We start from the raw sequence: 21541 nt of genomic DNA on the forward strand, positions 1-21541 counted from the left end.
TTTCTTTAATAAAAAAGCAAATTCTTAAAATCTGAGAAAAAGACTTCAAAACCTTTGTTTAATAGTTTTCATTCATAATGACATTAAAATCAACTCCTTGCAGACTGAGGTACTGCACTACATCAGAAACAAATATTTAAGCAATGCCCTTCAAGAAAAAAAAGAACTGTATTACGGATCAGAATGAGGAGCACTTAAAATTGACTTAGGAACTAGGCATACAGTAGTGATTTGCTATTCAAATTGACTAGGTCAGAAGAAATGAAGCATATTATTTTCTCTTTAATGATTAACATGAAAGAACATCTGTGCACTGCTCTCAGCAGCAGAAAGTAGCAGGAGGAAACACATAGGCAAGCAAGATTAATTCAGGTTGTTAACTGGCACGAATTTCTGAGTTTGCAGTGTACTTCAGAGTGAACAGAGGGCAGGATGATTCTCCACCAAAGATTCAAGACAACAAATTGACAGAATTAATACTTTCTTCATACATATAACGCCTCAAAAGATTTTTTTTTAGCTTTGAAAATACACATATTCCCAATACTGTGAACAAACAGGAACACAGATCCCCACTCGTGAGAAAATACATAATTTGGGGGGGGGGGGGGTTCAAGGTTACTTTCTATTCAAATTGTACCAAACAGTACATACTACTTTGGGTTGTGTGTACCTATGTACTTTAAAAAAGCCCAAGGAAAATTAATTTCTGTTTAAGAAATGAACACAAATTGAAATCATATAGCAAAATTAACACTTAATAGCTTTACAAATGCTAATGCCTTCAGTAAGCAATAAACAAGCCAAGCTATCACACAGTCACTGCCTGCACTGCAGACCTTCTGTCATGAATTCCAGACTTCTGCTCTTCTGCTGAACCTGGCTGAAATTTCCCAATGTGTTTTAAAGCTTGAGGGGGAAAAGGCAGAGAGTGTTACCATTTTAGCCTTGTTGCCTCAGGAATGAGGGCCAAAAGTCCTGAATTTAAAACTGTAGTTTGGTTGTCCTACAAATCTTGACAATGAAGGATTACAGATTTTTAAGCATCATGATAGATTTTTGCTACCCCTTAGGAAAACAGCTATTTTCTAAAAAGAAGTTTCATATACAATGCATGCTCAACTTACTATTTTTCTTCAGTTTTACATTACAATTCATTAAACGCTTCATTCCTTCAGTTCTGTAAGCTGTCTTCCATCCATTTGAAATCCCCATTGTTCTTGTGAAATGACATTATTCTATCCAAGAGGGAAAGCAAAGGGCTATGGACCATATGGTATCTTCACTAAATTAGTAGAAGTTTCACTAATGCCAGTGGAAACCAGAATTCATCTACCCTACAGATTGCATCTGTACGTCATTGTTTGGGGTTAAACAACAAATGAAAAGGCAGCTAGATCTGATTGGTTAAATAAGCCTGGAGAAAAAAAAAAGATCATTAATTAAAAAAAAAAATTACTTTGCTGTTCTTTCATTTATTTAGTGATAATAACAAACAAGCCTTGATGACATCATCATACTATTTTTCACCACACACCTTTCAGAGGGCTGCACTATTAAATATGATTTGCACTGGTAAAAATGCAACCTGCCATTGTCATAGTGCTATGAAAGGAATAAGCACCCAGCAACTAATACCAGAGAAGCAGATTTTTACAAAATGGCCGTGCACGGAATTGCTGCAGTAGAATTGTCCACTCCATCATGCCTCAACTCTAAGTACTGCTGCAGCGAGCAGGTGTAACACTACTCCCTGGTTTGAGCTCAAGAGGAACCAAACCGCCTTTGATGGCAGGAGGAGAAGGAGTCTCTAGGACACCTTCAGAGTCCTCATAACCTGGCTGTTTTGGAGGGGCAAAGAATCCTGAATCTACACAAGGTCCCAGGCTTGGCCCAGCAGACTCCTGGGACTGACCAGGAGTCACATGAATGTCAACCGGCTTAGGAGAAGGACATGCCTTCCTTCTCCATGGGAGGACAAAGCTCATCGTTCTGCTATACTTCAGCTCCTGCCTTCACTTGTGCAGTTTGCCAGCCTCCTCGGGGGAAAGCCCTGCCAGTGGGCAGGATTCTTTACTTGACACATCAGTCCATGCAGAGTTCAACCAAAAACCTAAATATTTTTAACTTGCGGACTTGCCCCACCTATTCAAAGCTTGCTGGAAATTCCCCGGCATGATCTTGAGCACGTGAGCTGCCCCGGGCAGCTGCTGTCATTGTAACACTGCCAGCGTGTGCCTTCAGTGTCTGTTGAGGCAGACATGGTGCCCCGTTAAGCCGTGGTCAGCAGCAATAAACTTGCCCGCCTTGCGTCGCCTCATCAGACACGCTCAGGCTGCAGTCACCGTACCCGATCAAATGCTGCTCCATCGCTCAAGGCTTTGTCAACAACATCAAAGCATCCAGCCTCCCAACACCGCGTTCAAAGTACTTATGACAGTCACAGAAAAGACTGACGTTTTGGAAATGAAAACTGCACGGGCAGTAAAAAAAAAAAAAAAAAAAATAAAAAAAAAAATAAAAAACTGAATATAATATGTTGAACATCTTCTGTTTTCATATTTAATTTAAAACCTCCATTTTTAAAGAATGTAAAACTTCTGCAAAACACACACTGAAATACTACTGAACTGAATGAATTCACAGCAGAAAGGTCTCAGGCTACATCAGGGTTATGGTTATTGCCATAAATTTTGATTAAATGTTTATGAGTTGGTTGAAATATTGCAGGCAGGATCTTTTTTCACTACAGGGTGCACAGATACAGTGTAAAATCCTCTAGAAATATAGGGGATTGCGGGTTTAAAATATGATTATTTATCGTTAGATCGATTTATTATGGCAATGGTTAGGGGCCCCACCTGAGATGGGAATACCACCAAGCAAGGCTCTTTTTAAAACAGAGAGGGGAAAAAAGACCAACTCAGGGCTGTGTTGGGCGGAGATAAAACAGATGTGAAAGTCAAAGAAGGGGAGAAGCAGCATATTAGCTCTGTAATATAAATAAAGAACTGAAACACCAAGGTGAGGCAACTTGTCTAAGGTAGTATGAAGTATCTACAGTGGGCAGAGGGGCACTAACGCCCAGGGCCAGCCCAAGTTTTCAAGTGATGCCAGGGAAAGAACCTGCAGAAGTGGACTAGACTATGCTCCTGTTTTAATTTGAATATTGCACTCAATAACCTTCAATTTTGAAGCCTCATTAACCAAACATCATATCACAGCATCACAGACAGGAAGACGCTGCTTCAGAAAAAGCACCTTTTAAAGCTGTGTAAAAACTTCCCTAGGAGTAAAGTTTTGTGATTGTTCTGGGTACATGAAATGAAGCCCGAAGTCCAAAATCCAAATGCAAGCTACTATGAAAACAAAAATTGCAGTAAATTTAGGAATATTTTTTCCCAGCTTCCGTTGCACACGACTATGTGATCTTTGAATCGAAACATCCTACAAGTATGGTTTTCATCGGGTGGTTCAACAACCTAGTTATTCTTCAAATACCAGCTTGCTGAAACACTTTCACAGGGATATTCCTCTCTCCTGTAATTCTCAATTGTGCACACACCATATAGTGGTAAAATTAAATGCACATTTACTAAGTTTGTTCTGCAATTATTTACTTGTGCAGGAACAGCTTGCAACTCTGGAAAGTTTAGCTTGTTAATTATGAGTCCACTCCTAGACATTTATGCAAGTGAAATTACCAGGACATGCAAAGGTGCGTAACAGCTATTTACATTCCTCTGTGCTCTGAAGAGAACAGAATCCCTTTGGAAATCTTAGTGCGTATTTATGCATTTATAGAACAATCTAATACATAAACATATATAAAGTTCTGCAAGCTCCTGAAAACTTGCATATCCTGAATTTGCATGCATGAGCTCACAACGCAAACAATGCGATTTTAAAGTAGCAAAATGAATTATGTAAGAATGTGTTTAAAGAAATAAAAGGAAAAATGAATCCTGGTTTATGCAGCCATGCTACCCGCCCCCCCCCCCCCCATCAAATACCACCACAGCTGTACGAAGAACCATTGCTCAGCCCTCCGCTGCACTGCCAAGCAGCAGCTCTGCTGCTGAACAGAAAACTGGCCTGCAATTGAAAACTTCCTTGGCAGGGCTGAGAGGGTACACCGCAGCTGGGACTTGCTGAATCTTAAGGGACAGTCAGGAGGAAGCCTATTATGGCCTTCTGTTCACATCCCAGAAATCAGGAGAGTTCATGCCCCAAGTGGTCCTCTCTTAAGAAGAGGTAGACCTCTGATATACTCAGGTATTGAGGGTAGTCAGAGAAGTGGGCTATCCTGCTGTCTTTCTCTTTTCTCAAGCCTTTCTGCTGCTCTAAGCGCCCAGATGTTTCCAACGTTGCCATCCTATTGCTCCTTCTGCCACTGCTCGAGCAGTTTGGGCTTTAGCTTCTGGAATGCTCGCATGTAATTACCACTTAATCGATCACCCACAGTTTTCCCCAGCATTACAGCTGGCATAAAGCAAGTGGTAATTTTTAATACTTTATAGTTCCAATAATGCTAAAGAAAAACAAAGAAACTTTGTTTCTGGCACAGCTTAAAGCATGTTACAAGCAAGGGAAGTATATAAGCTTCTCAAAGCAAAATGTAACTGTGGAATTGTATACAACAGGAAGAATACAGCAACCCAACAACAGAGATTGCAACCAGTTCACTCCAGAATTACACATCTAAGACCATGTGTGTCTATTCAGGTATGCACAGAGAAATGTGGTATGATTATAATTTTTTTGATATCTACCTGTTGCCAAATTGAAAAGAAACAGTCCCTGGAAAATAAACTATCACTAATGAGCTGAGTCTCACCAGCAGAGTACCTGTCAAATCCTTTTAAGTGACTGAAATGAATTTCAAGTACTTTGTTGTGGTTTTTTTTTTTAAACAGTGGGGAAAAAGAAATCATTTAGCAAATAGCACCTGGATCCCATGAGCTCTTCAATAATACTATGCCTGTATTAAAAATGTTTTTGGAAATCCTTGAGTACATTTCCAGTATATCAGAAATAAAGACAACTGTCAGATACTCTTATTAGTCAGTTGGAAAAGCCAAAACAGCCCAGTGGGAGGGAGAAATGTTATACTGATATGATTATGAGTCATTGCAGTTTTGCTTGAATCAGGGCCATTTACTTGAAAATCTGCTGCCCCAAAATGTTTCCTAATTTGCAAAACCCTTCTTTTTTTCTTTTTTTCTTTTTTCTTTTTTTTTTTTTTTTTTAACTGGATATCTTATATAAAAATTTGTTTCCATCACTTTATGCTCAGGAATTTTCTGTTGGCCCTTAAGTAGCATGATGCCTGTAACATCCAAAACAGAGGGCTCCAGGATGTCTGCCATAAGAAAATATACTGGCTTGCTTTATTTTTAAACATTAATACGTTGGCAACCATGAGGACATGAATGACATGATTTACAAGTTTGTGGGCCAGACAAAGAAGGATCAAAAGATTATCTGCAAGCAAAGAGTCAACATTTCAAACTGAGGAAATAGGAACAGAGAAGGCTCATCTGTATGCAGACCAAATCTTTCCAGCAGCCTAAGGTAGCGGGGAACAGAGTGCAGGAACTCCTTTGCGCCAGCTCCCTCTGCAGGGGTCAGGCTGCAATCCTGGTGAGCAGATTTCACCCTCGGAGCTCATAATTGCACATAACTTCTGTGTCTGTGTGGGAAACAAATACACAAGCGGGCAGATAACTTCTAATGGCTGGAAAAGAAACCTAAGAGAAATGTCATCTCTTTTTTTTATTTTTTAAACCTTGGTATAGTACCTTAACTCAAGTGCCTACACTCTTGACTGTCTAACTGTGGTTGCAGTTTGGATCCTTGCCATAAAGCACAGTACATTAAGGAGTATCTGCACTCTGAAACAAACTTCGGTGGTTAGACTATGGCATGAGCAGTTTGCGAACGAATAAGCTAAGCTACCTGCAACAGCTCCCCTGAAAATCAGTTGTTCCCCCCTTGCACTCCGTGGCACAAGTCTGGTGAGGCACATCTCAAATTTTGCTCTCGGGCTTCTTCCAGTCCTGTCTTTAAATCACAAGTGACACTAGAAACAGCACCAGAACAGGAGCTGAACGAGTTCTGAATATTGACATTACTTGGCCACCTTCTCCTGGTTTCCAGGTCTTCATAAAAGACACCAGACTCTTCTTGGTGGTGAAGATCGTACGAACTCCGAGAAATTGCCAGGAACAAGCAGATGGGGACAAAACCACATAACACGTCTGCTCGTAAGCTACAGACCATAGTCTGGAGAATTCAAAAAGCATCAATTACTCCTGACTTTGAAAGACTCTTTGAAAGACATTTTTTACTCCTTCCCACACCAGCCCCCGGGGAAGAAACAACTCTGTCATTCTGCTCTTAGCCCAGCATGGAAACGAAGGACTGCTTCAGCTGCACCATCCAGCACAGCACAGAAAAAGAAAAGAAAAAAAGCAAAATCTGAACCAGGGTGGGAACCGGGAAAGATACTACAGCCAAATCAAACACTTTCCAAATGCTGGAACAGAGTACAATCCTAAACACAAATGAACCCTGCCGGTTTTATGATCTGCACAATGAAGTTTATCAAGGTATCACTTCAAGGCTACATCCTATTTACAAATACAGCACTCAAGCCTTTAAAGAGCTGTGGCAATACTAGGTAAATACATGCTACTAATTACTTCTTCCCAAGGATTAAGTTGTTGCAGTTTGGAGCTGAACATCAGAGATTCTTGTTCATGCTTCCTGGTTTCTCCTTTTCTGTACCCAAATGAATATTTTCTGAACACAGTAACTGGAAAAAATGGTCTTTTCGCTCAAGCATTTAAACAGTCAGTCCTCTAGTGAATAATAATAAAAAAGAAAAACAATATTAACCAGATGGACTGAACTCCAACCAACAGCTCCCCCTACCAGCTAATCCAGAGGATCAAGAAAAGCAAAAACTGAAGTTGTTTAGGATTCGTAAAAGGTAAGATTTCCAGCGATAGCAGGAAAATTTTAATACAAGCTCAGAGGCTCATGCTCAGAGTTTTGTGATGACAAGGAACCTTATACCACAGACAACACCTCAACAGAGTGCATCTTACAAGTCCCTGGAAGAATAATGTACTTAACTGTAATGACATGTTTAAATCTACAAGATAAAGCCTTTCTATTTTGTTTTATAAAATGAGAGGTAAATTTCACTACAGCTGTGTTGGAAGGACAGTCATCAACTTCTGCAGTAGGAAATGGCATACATTTGGAAGCAGAATTTGACTGAGTTAGTTAACTGCAAGCCTTGCAGACTTACAGAAGCACTTGGGTTCAAAGGGACCTTGGGACATCTCCAGGCCAACCTCCTGCTCTGCCAGATCAACAGTGAATTTGGATCACATTGTTTAGGGCTTTATCCCATTAGGCACTGAAATCCTCCAATGGGGGAGGCTCCACAACCTCCCTGAGTAATCTGTTTCCTTAATTATCCTCATATAGATTCCTCCCCCCCCCCCCCCCCTTATTTCCAATTTATGACAACTGTTTCTTGTTGTCTTCCTGGGCACCTCCACAAAAAGCCTAGCTCCACCTTCATGGCAACATCCTCTTAGGTATATCAGAAGGCAGCTATTCCCACTTTCATTCATACCTTTGTGAAAACCATTTAACTAAGAGTAAGTCTCAAGGGCAACTTACTTACAATTGTTTTCTGGACACACAACACACACATTGTTTGTATTCAGCTACACATACAGAATGAGCTCGTTTATCATGAGGCTATGTGATCCATCACATAGACATCTCCAGGCGTCCGAGTTGGCTTATGCATGTTACACAGTACGTAGATAAATCTACCTGTCTTGTGCACACATATCTAGCCAGCATACCAATAGGGTATCTCGTATTTTGAAAGCATTTCATCTGTGATTTGTGCACTGATCTTCAGTTCTGAAACAGTTTTCAACACTGTGAGCAGCTTCCAATAGCCATTTGCTTTCCTTCCTTAAACAAAAACAACAAAGCAACAACAAAAAATCAACAACAAACCTCATAAAACACACAAATGTTTAATCAAAATGTTTTCCTCTGCTTTCCACCATTTCCCTTATCCACCCACATATGGTTATATCACAAGTCTAAAGGATACATTAATAGTATAGTCTAACAGCAGCAGGCCTAGAACATGAATTTCACATCTGATAATGTGAGATTCCCAAAATTCCCAGTGAAACATGTATATACATATTTTGAATAACTAAGAAGATCCATTATGTTGATCCTAAAAGTTGTGATATACTTATGAGTCAGAAAACTATTTTAGTTCATTTAGGATTATGTTTATGACACTCTCTAAGCTCTACCTTTGAACTAAGGTACTTATACCTTATATAAGCACAAAAAAATAATACCTCTAATACCATTTAATGCCCTCTAAAATGTTTATTGGTTTCCCTAATACTTGGTGAGTATATAAAATACTCAATTGTGAAATGGAGCGATTTAAAGCTTTTAATAGCTCTCTAGAAGGAAAAAACTGTATAGTTTGTTTGTTGCTTTTCCCCTTGTAAAAAGCATACCTATACCTGAAGCCTGTGCTCTAAAGTAACTCTTGTATATACTGTGTGTAGATTCTGGATTCGCATTTACTGCCACATGCCATTTCTTTACAACACAGACTGACACATAATTATAAACCTAAAGGAACCAACTCCCAGGTTCCCACGTACGTGCAAGGCACCACTGCCTTCACAAGCATAACACACCAAAAGCACAAGCACAGTGTTCAATGTTACAATCTCAGAGAGAATGGACAACTGAATAGACCCCGTTTTTACTTCTTTTCTTTTCTCTGAACAGCAACATATTGCAGCATATTCATGGAGCTGCATGTTAGAAACTTCCTGTAAGCAAAACTTGCATTTCTCAGTCAAACACATGACATTTTTGATTGATGCTATGTGGCTGAAACCATACCATTTGAAAATCTCCAATTATAAGTGCAGTTAAGAAAACCTTTTCCTCATTGACATAAGTGAATCACTGATAGATGTTACAGTTCAGCTTTTCCAGGCACAAAAGACACTTGACAACAACCTACTGCACTTTGACTTAGGCTCCTAAATCGGTCAAATGCGGTGCCTCAAAAACCCGTTTCTAATTACTGTGAGAACCTTTATCAATTAATTAGTTGTTAACAATGTAAGTAAAATATTACACATACCTACAAATAGTTATTTAATCATGCATCTGTAGATAGATGCAATGTATTTTTTCTTTTAGCAAATTCCATCGTGAGGAGAAACTGTAAGCAAATTTTTCCTATTTTGATTAGACACCCTTTTATCTTCTGCTCTTCTTGCTCTAAAAACTTTCACCAAAAAGCAAAGTTCTCTACCTGCGTTTGCATGATGTTGTATTTGTCTTTTACAAAATCCATGTAGAATTAAACTGAAAAAAAAAATATTCTTATATACATATATATTACTGTGTGTGCACTATTATTTATGTAAGAGAGTCCACACACTTACTCAGGCATCTCAGGAATGCTGTACAAAACCCTGTGTGCCGTATCAAGCACCAAGTCTACAAGAAAGGAAATCTGTGTTTGCTTTCCTAATAGTAAATCAACGTAACGTAAGGGACAGAACAAAATTCTTTCCTACTAGTCACCTGCTAGCTACTTTCATATACTAAACATGCAGAAAATAAACCGTCTTTAGCCATACAGTTTTATTTGTAATCCCTGACTTCCGAACACTAAATATGAACCCACCACAGCACAAACATTCGAAGTCCTGTGAAGAGCAGCCGTGGTACCGGCCCAGACGCTCAGTGGGTCCAGCAGCTGCCCCTCGGAGCCCGGCCCCGCCATCCTCTGCACCCGGAGCCCCCAGGTCCGCAGCTGCACGTGCCGACGGCTGGCAGTCAGGCCCGCTAGCCCACCTCCAAGATCCCTAGGGTTCACACAGGCAGGCTCAGGGCAGAGGGAGTACGTAGGGGATGGCTGGAAGTAGGAGGTTGTAAGAATAGAGACTGCCGCAATCGGGCGTAGCGCTCAGTCGGATGAGTGTAATGACCAGCAACCTGCTTACAAGTGGCAAGCTCCTTCTACGCCCTTTTCCCTCCGTCTTCCTGTGCCTTCTCCTCCCTGAGCCACCTTCATCGACCTTTGATCCTTCCCCCAAATATCCCATACCAGAGCTTGCATATGCTTGCAATCCCATTAAAATACGCCATAATAAATTTTATCCAATCCCAAAATATTCTGGCTGCAGGAACCCACGTAAAGTCCTATGACCCTTCAGGTAATAACCTCGTTAAGAGCTCATGGCATCCAAGGGAGAGGTTTCTTTTGGTGGCTTTCCAGCCAGGGACCTTCACAGCGCTAGCCACAGGTGTTGGCAGCGCTCGGGTTACTGCTGCTACTACTATACAGGGCTACCGCTGGTCCTCCGACTCCACTGTCCCTTCGTGTTCCCCCTGCTCAGCCCCTGCACACCATGCCCAACAGGTACCTGCGTAATCATCCTTTTCAAAAGTGATTTCATTTCCTTTAAAAAATCATTAAAAAACTCGATATTCATTTCAGATGGTATGACCTGTTGTCCTGTGATAAAACATAAACTAAATTGAATGTTCATGTCTTGATGACATATCATTATATTTTAGAAAATTTCATGACAATAGGTAATTACATAAGCATGATCAGTCTAGGTCGACAATGGGGCAGCTTTTAAATTGGCAGGATTGTGAATAGTAAAGATAGGTGTCTATTCAATGTAAATACACTCCCAAATACACAGGAACTCTCCATCCAAGAGAGTGAAGTCACCAGCACTGGGTGAGGATGTAACAAAGCCAGTGCCAGAGACCTGTTGTAAACAGGGTTGATTTTATTAATAATCTAGCTTTCAACAGAACTGTTTTCATGTAGAAGAGCTATTTTAATACGCAAGCATCATGGACTTAGCAGTTCCATCACATGCTCCTCATGACAGAGACTTGGCACTTGTCACCAGCATATTTACTATGATAATATCACAAATAAATGGACTAAAATAGAAAGCAAAAACTAATAACTCTAAAATGTACTAAAAATACAGGCCTTTATTTTAATGAAGTCAGGATTTCAGCTTAAATGCTTAATTGCCTAGGGGAAAACCTAGTCTAATAAACACTGAATTCAGAGCTATGTTGAGGATCTAATTTGGTATGCAATGGCAGCCGAGAGAAGGATTTCAGTGATAAGAGCTGCAACACACAGACAGAATGGAGAAGAATTCTGCAGCATGAAGTCTGCCAAAGCCTTCTGCTTTTTTAATTCTAGGGTTTTGGTTTACCTCAGATTTGTAACTATTTAGCATGATTTTCATACTAAGGATAAGAGTGGGGCTGAAAGTGTCTAATTCCAGGCAGTTTTTCATAGTTTTTAAAATGGAAAATAAATTCCATTCTAAAATGTAGCCCAGTGAATCTCAGAAGAAAACAGTAACAGTAGGAATAAATCTGTTAACAATTTTAGAAGATTATTTGCAGGTTCCATGGTCCTAAAATAGAAATCATGTATTTCCTAACATTCTCACCCAGAGATAAGTGGAATTTCAAGGAACAGCTGAGGAATGTTAATGATCAATAAAAGAGATTTACTTGAACAGTTCAAAGTTTGGGAGCAGTAATACATCCAAATACACCCCTTTCAGAGCTAATTTTGTGTCAGTGACCCAGATTATTGAAATGTCATTTATGGCACCCTAGTTCTCTCTTACTTTTCACTTATGAGAGGTCTAGTGCAACACAAAATTGACATGTCAAATTCTACAGCAGCAGTTTATCTCCTAAGCCATTATACGATGCACTGATTTCCTCAAAGAAGTAACAAGCAAACAAAAATTATCACATAGCACAAGACAAAGTTCTACAAATTTTGGTGTGGAAATCAATCTTGTTACAAAGTCTCTCGACAAGTATACCTGAGCATCATATAAATCATCTGTTCCTGCCCTTCTATGTTCCTAAAGCAGAAGTCACCTATTAGCATCTGTATAAACCTGAAACTCCCAAACTGGTACACCATTATCCTTCCTAAGTAGATCTTGATATTGGCAATGCTGCTGTTAGGTATTGTATTATATTAACTAATGTCTATTACAGACAGCCATTCTGGTTCTGTCTTCCTTAATCCTGTTCCTTTGACAAAAAGGAGTGTAATTATTTGTGTCTTCCACTGCTGTTTATGCAGTTCAGTTATATATAAAGAAGAAGTTGATTTAAAACAGTTGGTTCTACTCCACACTTTGAATAAATATAAGCTATAATGAATATAATACATTTCAAGATTGGACAAGAATGCAGACATTTCAAAGCCCACAGATCTCTCATTCAATTCTTTGGTTTATACTTACTTTTAATGAGGATGTGTAAGACTTCGACATTACTTTTAGAGTAGGTGCAGTACCCACACACAGTCTGCTCAATTTAATATTGGACTTTAAAGAAAACCAATCCTGAGTTCAAATACAAGCTGACAATTCCACTGAGCTTAACAGGACTGCAAGAATTTTATTTGAAAGCAGAAATCACCAACTAAATTTAAACTGAATTTAAACTGGAAGTATTGTTTTAACTACAGAAATGAATTTCACCATGTCTAGCTGCATTACTACCTGCATTTCCAAATTCACCTTAGTATTGATACCAGCCATTCAGAAATCCTTAATCCACAGGAAAAATAACAATGTGCTATTTCTGAAACACAAGAAAGAAGTGTGGGGAAAAAATCAGAGGATTGCTAATTGGATTACAGAACACATTTTAGGCTTGTGTGAGAATGGTGCATAGACATAGTTTCAGTTTTGAGCACGAGTAATCCTACTGATTCATACAGAAGTATTCATATTCTTAAGATTTAGTATATACTTCCATAAACTGCTGGAAATAGAACACCAAAGATCTTAAGTGGAGAAGCAACATCCTTACTTCTAAGAAGGCAAAGTAGTCAGATGCATTTAAATAAACCTGTTCACTTTTATTTGTTTCTACATGTGAATGTAGGGAAAACAAACTTTGAGAACCCCAAGAGCCTCCTGAACATATCTGGTTTCTTAAAAATGTACATAGCTTGTTTGTTCATTCCCCCTAACAAATTTTCCAGGCATCTTAATACAAAATATATATAAAAAGACACAGAACTATAGCCAATACTGATTAAAAGAAAAAAATAGAAAATATATTAAATTCAGAAAAACAAGTGTCACATAAGAATAGCAAAACTGGCTACAGGAATAGAACCGGAATATTATGTATAACTTGAACAAATCAATCAGAGATCATTTCTTACTGAAGGGTAAGGAAAAGATCACAACTTAAATTAAAGATAGCCATTGGAAAAAGAGAAGCAGAGAGGCTGAAGTGAAATAATTTCATTCCACAGCAGTGAGCTGCTTGTGACTCGGAGACTCTCTGCAGCTCCCAGTGTAATCTTTTTTGTGCCTCAAGCTCCAGCAGGTCCCTGAGCCTTCACATTGCACTCTCCACTTCCCCACATACATATGTCCTGCAAGTGTTTGTACAGCAACACAATACCAGCATTAGCCCAATACAAAAACATCCAAGTAGAAGAGTGTTTAAATCTTATGCTGTATTAAGTTAAAATGTAATACAAGTAAATGTTTCAGTTAATAAAAAGTCTCTGTAATAACTGTTAATCATTGTGCATTAAGATAACATTTATCATAATGATATTCATTACAATGAACAAGTTGATTTGTTAATAATGCGGATGTCACATGCACTTTAACGGGATTCCTTTATTCACCAACACCACAGCCATTATTTTAAAGTGCTTCCAAAAACATTAATGCACAATGTTAATCTGAAATCCATACCTTAGTTATTTTCACGAAGCAACCGGCAAGGTTTGTTTAGGAAATTTCATGCCAAGCTTCAGAAGTGTGCACTCTAACCTTCTTCAACACATAATTCAAGATAAACACTTTCTTCATGACAGACGTTTCAAGAGATGAAGGAGTGGAACAAAGGCAGAGAGTGACACGAAGCACAAGTTCTGCACCATTAAGGTGAATGGACAGATTAGCTGGAAAATCCATAATGACATGTTGGGCTGGCTGAAGGAGTTCTGTTTATGTAATTACAGCTTTGTTGCTTAAATGATAGGAAGCTCTGAACAAGACCTTTACCTCAGTACCCCTGCACCAGCACTTCGGCAGTGCTTCAGTATCCCCGTCCATCAGTGCCAACCACTGCAATTCACCTGACATCTCATTGAAGGTTTTAAAGTGTCCCCTACCAGAGGACAAATGGTTCATTAGGCAAACTGTTATGGGCTAAATACAATCTTTATGCAAAACATGCCAAGCAACATGCAGGTATATTGCCAGCAAGGGCAAAATAGAAGTCAAACAACATGCTCCCATCCAGCGCAGCCAGCTGCTCGACCCACGTCTCTCGCTTACCAACAGATTGCGAGACATCTTGCTTGCTTTAAAAAGAGAGCTCTATCCAGCCTACCTTAGATGCAAAAACTGAGAGCGCAGGTCTGTGTGTGCTTCACTCTAGAAAGAAAGATCAAAGCAACTTTGCATGCAAGAGAGCCCACTGCAGTCAAGCCTGCCTTCTCAATTCATGTTTACAACAACACTAAAGACCACAATGCAGAGGTGTGCCATGAATTAAAACCTGACCAAGGTTTGTCTTTCAGTAGTGACTTACCATGTCCTAACTGGCATGACACACACTGACTTACTCAGAGATTACAGGAGGAAAATGATATATATATGAGTTTGGCAAATCTGGCTCTCCTGGAATACTAGGATCAAGGAAAAGAAAAATACCTTCAATTCGTGCACGAGTGCTCTGCGTTTCTCACTAGGAAATCCAGTGAAGGCTGCTCAGAAAAACTGAAATATTTTTCTGAAGTTAAGAATACGCTAGTCCAAGGTTTGCTGAGCACAGGTTGATGCAGGAATGCTGTGCGTAGAATAAGCTGGAATTACTCACTGACGTGCCATGTTCTTCTTCTAAAAAGGTGAATAATATACTGACAGACATCATCCTATGACACAGAACACCTGTCCTCAACCTAATGATTACCTCTGTTTCTATTTCACAGTCACATAATTTCCTTACAGCGAAACCAGCATTACCTCATGATGAAAGGTAATATGTGCATAATATGTGCTGAAAATGATAGGAATGCTGGAGAAAATGCTTTAGAGCAACAGTTATTGACTCTCATATTCCTCCAGTTGAATGTGATGATCACTTTGCCCTTTCTAGTCTTAAACTCCATCAATCCATAGAAAATGAGGAATGGAAAAAAAAAAAAAAATAATCCCAAATATTAGCATTAATCAAAGTTGCCGTAATCATATAACACATTTTCAAGTCTGTTTCAAAAAGCCACTCCGGTGGCACATCACAACTTCTGAACTCAGTAGTCATAGTTCCTGTAGGTGATACTGTTATAAAAGACATTAGGTCATGAAGAGACACCAATTGCAGCCACTCATGCCTAGGTTGATATATCAGCTACTTAATGGAGTACATAGTAGGTTCAGGAAATACTTCATGAGTAATTCTGCTGCACAACATGGGAAATTCAATACTCAGTCATATCACAGACCAGACCCAAGCCAGAATATAAATAACTAAAGTTTTTCAAACTCCAGCCTCCAAAGAAAGTTTTCCTGAACTCCCATACAGCCTAAGCAGCACCAAAACTCACCAAGCACTTTGCTTTGGGTCTGAGGATGCTGTAGGTGCCCAAAAGTCAGTCTTCGCGTAAACCACAACTTCTTTGGTCCAAGCTATGCAGTGCTTTGGTTGAGCCTGACCTCTGACTAGCCTAGAAACCAGGCAGAGCAGTACCCCAATCACCCTAACAGTAGCTGTGCTCCTAACTAACATGTACATAACTAACATGTACAAACAAAATTAGGTTTCTCTCAAAACACATTCATAGTGGCTTTCTTTTTAAACCATAGCTGTCCCAGAAAAGTAGTATTGCTTCAAGATCCCAGCCAACTTTCCTCTGAAAGCCCAGTTTAACAGGAAGTGAAAGTCCTAAATCCAGTTTGCTTCTCAGCTGGAGGAGATACCAAGTGTAACTTCTGCATTCCAAGAAGGTACCTGAATTCAGACAGTTGGACAGTCAGCGTGGCACAAGGTAAAAAGCAAGCAAAAAACATACCTTGCTCTGGCTGAGCGGTGAGGGAAGATCTAGGTTCTAATGCCTACCCTTAAGATTATTTTTATTTTTACTGCTTCACAGGATGTTCAAAAGCAGAGTCACAGCCCTATTACGGGTCTTTGGTTTGTTTTGTTGGTTTTTTTTTTTTAAATAAATTACAACACAAATTTAAATTCTTCAGCTGTATCATACGTCTTCTGAGCATGTGTTAGGATTCTGGGCAGGGAAACTTTGGTTGCTATAAGACCTCAACAGTCAAAGAAGCTGATAAATATAGCTTGCAATGTGCTTATACTGAAACAGTTTGTTCCAGTCATACGGGACTCTTGACTTGACATTCCAATTAAAAAAGAAGTGACAGAAAAAACATTTCAGAGCCATACTTTGGTATTAAGGCAAGGATGCGCAGAATTTTCTTTTTCTAAGATGAAGTAATTGGAATAACTGACATTTTAGCTACAGCAGTTCCTTATATTTCCTATACTTTCCTTTCATTTCTAGATTAAACTAGATAAAAACTTCCCAAATTCAGGAAAGCAAACTCTTTGTCATTTCAATGACTACATAGTTCGTTATCTCCAGCATTAAGTTCATGGTATTTCCTATTGGTGTTTTGAAAATGAAAAAAACCCATGAATCTCAGAATTGTAAAAGATCAGCACTTCTCGCCAAAAAAATAGCAACTCCTGAAAAGAGGTTGATAAAGCTCCGGTTTACGCATACCAATACCAAATTACTTCTCATAGCAAACTTTTCTGTAACTCTCTCAATTTTTTTCTGATCAGAAAAATCCCTCCACTTTGTTGGTCAGGGTCTTGAGAAACAGGTATTTGGCCTGGCAAACAGTGGGCGGTGCAGTCCAGACTACAACCTGATCATCTGGACAGCTTAACAAAGCAGGCTACTTTCTCACCATCAAAGTGCATCCCACTGAAAGAGCTATCGATCCTCGGGGAGTTGCCCGGAGCGCCAGTTGCTTTCCCGGTGTCAAATCCTGCAAAGGAAGGAATGCATTCCCTCTAAGGGGAGCCTGCCAGCGCTGAGTTAGCATTTGCACTCAGACCAAAGCATCTGGGGAAGGGAATCAGTCTTTCAAGAATAGAGAAAAGTTGGCTAGGAGTTCTCCCAGTAAAGGACTGGCAGAGATGAAAAAATCCTCTCGCTCCGCATAGCAAAGGCAATGGCACATTAAAATGCCCATGTGAAATACAGATAACATAAAATCCTGGGGGCAATATTGCTTTTAGTAGCTTGAGTAAATTCTTTTGCTCTATCAACAATCAAAACTCATCTAAAAAGCAAAAAGTAGGTATCAACTACTTAAAATCCACCTATTATTATAAACGTTGAGTTCTCTGACCTCGTTCTGATTGCTGCCAGGTAGGCCAGGCCAGAAACAACATGCGATTTCCTTTTCCCAGTTCAAAGGAATCTGAGTTAAGAGTCTGCAAAAGGTGCAGCAGGAAGAATCTCATGCTTGGACATCTTGCACTTAAAGATGCAGTTTAAATTTGCTGCTGTTACAAAAAAAAAAAAAAAAAAAGGAGCTGTAAGGCATATATTCAATATTCAATGAATCTGGCCAAGCATTCAACGGTGCCAGGTTCTGTCGTGACAGCCCGCCAGTTCCCAGGCCGCTTGTGCAGCAGACCGAGGAAGAGGCTGGCTTGTTAAAGTTTCCATTAGGTTACGAACAATCTGCTCTCCAAATCACATGGGTACTCTAAATGATGCCATCAATTCAGTTCTCTGTGTATTTATTTGCTTTTAATTAGGGGAGTCTCCCATATACCATTGCTATAAGAACTTATTGAAAAGAAAGCAATAATAGTGCTAATTCTCCTTACTTTGTCATTGACACCATTTGAGAGTTAATGTAAACGACAGCCATCTACTTTTATATGATTTTGTACTGATGTAAATGATTGCAAATGTTTCAGGTTAAAGATAAACAGGCTTTTAAAGACGCTATAAATATTTTTTTGAAAGCATATGACGCTGAGCATTTACTTCTACTCCTCCCCACACCCCAAATCTATTATTCCCGTTCAAGGAGATAGGAATTTATATAAACTTTTCAACAAATTGTTTTCATCATCTTTCGTCTCAATGAGCAACTGTACCCACAGCAACATCTATGTTCAGTTCTGCCCTTGAGAGGCAATGTCCATTACTTGCTGAATTTAGTTACAAAAGCACTTTTTTATCTATACCACCTACCCAATACCACTGGACTGCATACAGTTGGGTTTTTTGTCCTATCTTTCACAGTCACTCCCTTACAGGACCAAATTGTGAGAATGCTACTAAGGACAAGACATGTGGTTTAACCATCTGCTGTAGCTACTGCTGACCTCTTTACCTTTTCTTTATTACCAGAAGCACAGTACCACCAAATGGCTAGAAAAATCAATCAGAAGAATGCCAGCAGGTAGACAGTGCCATCAAACACCTTTTTAGACCGTACTATAGAACACAGCTTAGTGTCAATCACCCTTCAGACATGTTTAAAATTTACTTTTTTATAGGAACTATTCTCTACATGTCTGGATGAGGCCCTCTAAAATGCCTTAAAAATCTAATAAGGAGCCAGGAATTCTTGTGGTTTCATTCCAGTTCTGCTACTGACTTGTTGTGTGGTCTTGGAAAAGGCACTTATCCTTTCTCTGGGTTTTATTTCTCACATGTGGTGATATTAATATGCAGTAAAAACTAAGGCCATATCATATGTGAAGCTGAGAAAACAAGTTGACATACACAGCAAAAAAAACCCAACCCAAACCCTCAACTATATTCATCATCATAAATGCCATTTTAAGCACCAAGATTATTGCTTCTTGGCAGATGAAAACATTACTGTGAAAAACACAGGGCATGAGAACAAAACCCAATAGCTACTATATGTTATTCACCTATACGCACATGCTTACCCAGCGGTATCTTGACATGCACTTTCTTGCCTCTCCCATCCAGGAAAAGTGTACACCACTACAATTTACCTTGGAGTAAGTGACATATTGCAAGACAATGCCTCATTCAGCCCATAGTATCTTTTCCAAACGCCATTCATAATCTTAAATCCCACTGCCTAGCACCTTCCTGTAAGAGGCAGTACTCTGAATAAGGAATAGCAGGTTGTGTTTCATTATCATTGCGGTCAGCAAACTGACAGAGTTACCCCCAGGCCAGCAAAGATTTTCTGACCTTGTGAAGACAAGTTTGCAGCATTCACTTGGAAAGTATAGAAGCACCAACTCTAATTCCTGATCTTTGCATTTTACTGTAGATAGTACTAATTTAAAATATTAGTCAGTCATACGGCAATTTTTCAATATTAATAAAACTCCGTACAACATACTGACATCATGTCTAAGTTTCGCACTCTCGACTTTGAAAAAATGTGATGTGTTCTGGAGAGCCAGTACAGTAAGTGTCCTAAAGATTTAGGGACAAGAAACATCATATACATGCCATGTACTATTAATTTCTGAGAATGCCTTAAAGAGCATGAGTAATGCATTACAGGACCGAGGCTCAGCAGAATGGCTTCTGAACCTTACTGAAGCCTACCAGATGCTGCTGAGCAAAGGGCTCTGGGGTCCCCTCTGAAAGATAATTCCTTTCCAAACAAGAAGAGCCTTGCAGACCTTCTCCAGGGGAAAAAGATTTTTTTTGCCACACTGCCAAATAATTAGACTTCAAAAAATTTCCCACTTTGTTCTGGAGATGAAATGGATGCATTTAAAAGGAAAACAAGAAGGAGACTCAGCCTCAGACTGTCAAGTAGCTGCACAGCTGGATTCTCCGGTGTCAGCCCCAGATATAACCAGGGCCAAAGCTGAGTCAGGGAAAGATGGGCTACTGAATGCTCCAGGAGGTGTCAGTTCTCCTCTAGGCTACATAAACCTTTCCAACTGAAGTTTTGTTTTGAGTTAGTTGAATTAGGATTTTTGCAATAAAAAGTTTCTTTATTGGATCCACTGAGAGCACCTTCTGAAGCTCTGGAGAAAAGTCTTCTACTGGATCTTGCAAATGAGAGAGCAGGCAGAAAGTTATGAAAACCATGCAGGGAATCATCACAGCATTTATATACATATTACATAAGAAGAAAATTATTTCCTAGGTACTCCACTACAGCAAAATTGACACACAGGGCTTGATTTAAAGCATGCCCATTGTACTGAGGAGTCTCTTTAACCTGCAAAAGTCAGGGATGGTCTCTCAGCTCATTCGAATAAACTGCAACACAAGCCTCAGGGAAAAAGCTTCTCTTTTTTTCCCATTGGAAACTCTTTCATGCATAGATAACTAGCTATTTTTATAGAAATTGTGAAAAAGAATCCTATCTGAGATGTCATAATTTACCTTAAGGTCCATGAAGCCTAGAACAGCAGCGTAACAAATTTTTAAGGTATCAAGAAGGACAAACTGTATTTCACACTGGCAGTACTGAAGAGATCGATTTTATTCTGCCTAAAGGCCCCCCACACACACACTTCCCAGGAAAGCCAGCTGGGCAAAAGGACTCATTTTATTTTAATTTCCAGAGGAATAATAGTATTCACACCTAATTTCGGAGAAAATATAAAATGACAGGGTTTCATTATTACTTGGAGGATTTTGCAGCCATTAGAAACCTCTCCATTAAAGCATAAATATGAAAGAAAACGTTTTCTGATGCTTTTAGGGAAGTTTGTCACCAAAGATGTGTTACTATGCCCAAGAGAGCTCATAGCATCTGTAATGATTAGTTCTCAAGGGAAAATGTGCCCCATTTTCACATGATATTCGTATTCATTATCTCTGTGTTTTGAAAAAACATCCAAAGAACAATTTTATCATTAACTAATGTTTTAATGATGATAATGTTGCAGTTTTAATACAAAGGAAACATGTCCATGCATTTAAACATTTAGATTTAAATGTTTCCAGAGTTGGGGTATGTGCATTTGGTCTATTTCTTCTGCAGCTAAAACATCTGTTTGGGAAAGACACAGAACCCTAACACCTGCTGTTCAAAGCAATGCCCTGGGATTTCATCAGTTTTCTCAGTCCTTGTTGCAGAGATATGACAGCACAACAGTACATTTGATTTTGCCTGAGAGGAACAGACCTTAAGGTTCCAGGCCTTTTTATTTTACAAATACTCTCCAAATATCAGCATATTCCCTAAACAGATCTGTGAGAGAAGTAGATATAAATATCACTGTGCACCTGATGCAGACACTATGTGACTTGTTCCAAGGTCTTACAAGTGTGAAAAACAGTAGGAAAATTGAAACTACACCTTTGGCAGTCCTCTTATGAAAAAGCAGGTGGTTGTGGCCAATG

At 39.3% G+C, this 21541-nt stretch overlaps 1 protein-coding gene across 4 annotated transcripts in view; it reads right to left on the reverse strand.

Moving 5' to 3' along the window:
* The window catches only part of HDAC9 (histone deacetylase 9), a 491400-nt gene that overhangs the window by 336169 nt on the left and 133690 nt on the right, over positions 1–21541 (reverse strand). Inside the window, exon 1 of one of the 4 annotated variants that reach the window (XM_049799082.1) lies at positions 13887–14168. The exons of the other annotated variants lie outside the window; for them this stretch is intronic. The gene's annotated coding sequence lies outside the window, so the exon portion shown is untranslated. Of the gene's footprint in view, positions 1–13886; positions 14169–21541 lie in introns of those variants that run through there. 4 annotated transcript variants of the gene reach the window in all.

Source organism: Accipiter gentilis, chromosome 4, assembly GCF_929443795.1.
Source record: "Accipiter gentilis chromosome 4, bAccGen1.1, whole genome shotgun sequence".
In the NCBI taxonomy this organism is placed as follows: Eukaryota; Metazoa; Chordata; class Aves; order Accipitriformes; family Accipitridae; genus Astur; species Astur gentilis.